This window comes from Ranitomeya imitator, chromosome 1, assembly GCF_032444005.1.
Source record: "Ranitomeya imitator isolate aRanImi1 chromosome 1, aRanImi1.pri, whole genome shotgun sequence".
NCBI lineage: Eukaryota > Metazoa > Chordata > Amphibia > Anura > Dendrobatidae > Ranitomeya > Ranitomeya imitator.
Window position 1 is genome coordinate 835350782 of NC_091282.1, and position 2722 is coordinate 835353503.

Consider the following 2722-nt stretch of genomic DNA (forward strand, 5'->3'; position numbering starts at 1 on the left):
AATCCCCCAAGGAAGAAATGTGGAGGATGGCCTCCGAAAAATGTATTCCCAGTTTAAAGGAGCAGGTCTCCTATACTTGTAATGCCCATACACTTAGTGTATGGGCTGACAAACATTTCCACCGAGGGGATACACATCATCATACTGGGAAAACATTTTTTTGCGGGCATCAAACACCCTTGGAAAAAATAACGTGGTTTCCTACACAGTTGCTGATGGGAAGGTGCAGGTTTGTAGCAGAAATATGGCATATGTGTCGTTGGATGAAGTGATCAGGAAAAGGAGCATGACGGCGGAAATGGGAACGTACAGGATTAAGAACAGGGGGCTATGGGAGGCATGAGATCCAGGATCCAGCCTACAATGAATAGTAGTTTACCCACCACCAATTACCAGAATGCGTTTGATGTCTGTCAGAAGATAGCTGTAACAGATGCACATCTCAAACTATGCATAAAAGATGTCCGTGAAAAATTGGTTGACGAAGACACACGTTTCTGTATAAAAGGTAAAATGCTGGTGAGATGCTGAATTCTAGAAAGCAGCAGATCAGTGTTGGAGGACAACCAACCAAACTGATGGATGCTTGTGAAAAACTCAGTTTAAAGAGGAGTGAACTTGCCGTAACTATCAACTCAACCCTGGCACAAGGTTCTTCATCTTCACCCATTAATATTACCAAGACCATCCAAATTTCACAGCCGAAAACAATTTCTTCACTTGTAATGAACAATGTTAAAGTAATGCGAATAAACGTTGCTAACCATGAACCAGGGAAAATACAGATTTCCTCTTTACAAGATATGGGCGATGATGGTATTGATGACGACTTGGAACTTTCCCACATCCTCACCAAGAAGATAAAGGTCACAGCCGACAACACTGTGCAAAAAAGGTCGGGAATGTCTGGAAATTCATTTTCTCTTGGGCAAACTTTACCTCTTACTAAAATGGTACAGAATGATGAATACATAGCTCCCATGTCTACTCAGAATGAGACTTCGCCATCTTTATTGCACACAAAGTCTGTAATCAAAGTTTCACGGACATGTCACAAAGGAAGCCAGTTCTTCAGTAGGGCCGACTCCAAAAGAGTCTGTTTTTAGCCCGTTAGAAGGCAAAAAAATGACTGTTAATAATTTGCATCGAAGAGTCACAGAGGAAGATATTGTGCAGCTTTTATGTGTACAGTGCAGACCAAAAGTTTGGACACACCTTCTCATTTAAAATTTTTTCTGTATTTTCATGACAATGAAAATTGTACATTCACCATCTTTGTAGCGGTTGATGGTTTTTGCAACTGCACTTGTGGACACTTTCAAAGTTTTCCCAATTTTTCGGACTGACTGACCTTCATTTCTTAAAGTAATGATGGCCACTCGTTTTTCTTTACTTAGCTGCTTTTTTCTTGCCATAATACAAATTCTAACAGTCTCAGTAGGACTATCAGCTGTGTATCCACCAGACTTCTGCACAACACAACTGATGGTCCCAACCCCATTTATAAGGCAAGAAATCCCACTTATTAAACCTGACAGGGCACACCTGTGAAGTGAAAACCATTCCCAGTGACTACCTCTTGAAGCTCATCAAGAGAATGCCAAGAGTGTGCAAAGCAGTCATCAAAGCAAAAGGTGGCTACTTTGAAGAACCTAGAATATAAGACATATTTTCAGTTGTTTCACACTTTTTTTTAAGTATATAATTTTACTTGTTAATTCATAATTTTGATGCCTTCAGTGTGAATGTACAATTTTCATAGTCATGAAAATACAGAATAATCTTTAAATGATGTGTGTCCAAACTTTTAGTCTGTACTGTATATGTGTATACGATACTTTGAAGCTTGCCCGCTTGTTAAGTTACAGAGTTGCAGAGGTTGTGTCTATATGAAAGGAAGATGCAGTTGGTGCCTACAAAAAATACAACAGCAGATAGATGGACAACCAATGAAGTGCAATCTTCATTTGAATGGCAGTGTGATAACATCAGACCATCCCATCCTTCAAAGATTAAGTGACACCCCATCCATCAAAGAAGGAAGGTGAATCTTGAAGAAACACAACCTCCTCCTCTTCATCCAGTGTTGATTCAAATTCTCCAGCTGAAGTTGATCTTGATACTATCTTAAAAGCACTCTTTAAATCCTCAGGGTCATCAGCAGTCATCCAACCAACTGCATTTAAGATTAAGCTCTGATGAGACCAACACAAATTAGAGACTGTAATAAGAGAGATTCCCAAGTCATATATGGGCCCAGAGACTCCTTCATTTTGCTTCTTGTGTTTTGTTTAGCGCTGATCACCAGCAGGTAGTTGATGTTTGAAGGAGTCTAACATCAGACATTGGATAATCAATCCTGTTCCCAGCATTGGTGTACAGTTCACCTTCATTGTGGGGCAGTTGCGTTATTGCATCAAGAATTTCCGTTTTCCCCTTGTCCTAGTATTCTGATCCAGCACGATTATGGTTCTACTGCTATGTCAAGGGAGACTTAATGTTGAATAACTTGTTTAAATTTCTTCAAAAATCTGTTTCTGCTTAAAAGATAATCTTTGTTGTTTTGTAGTTTTAATATCTGGATTCCTACAAAATAAATATGAAGAACTGCATATTCCAGCAAATGGGAGGGGGGGGGGGGGAATTAGTAAGTGTCCATCGACTGTATTCTAGACTAGGGTTGAGCGAAACGGATCGTTCATTTTCAAAAGTCGCCGACTTT

The 2722-nt window shown here is 39.7% G+C and overlaps 1 pseudogene; it reads left to right on the forward strand.

The window, feature by feature from the left end:
- The first annotated feature begins 244 nt into the window (after window positions 1-244).
- On the forward strand, window positions 245-2228 carry LOC138658153 (polymerase delta-interacting protein 3-like; annotated as a pseudogene).
- The last annotated feature ends 494 nt before the right edge of the window (window positions 2229-2722 follow it).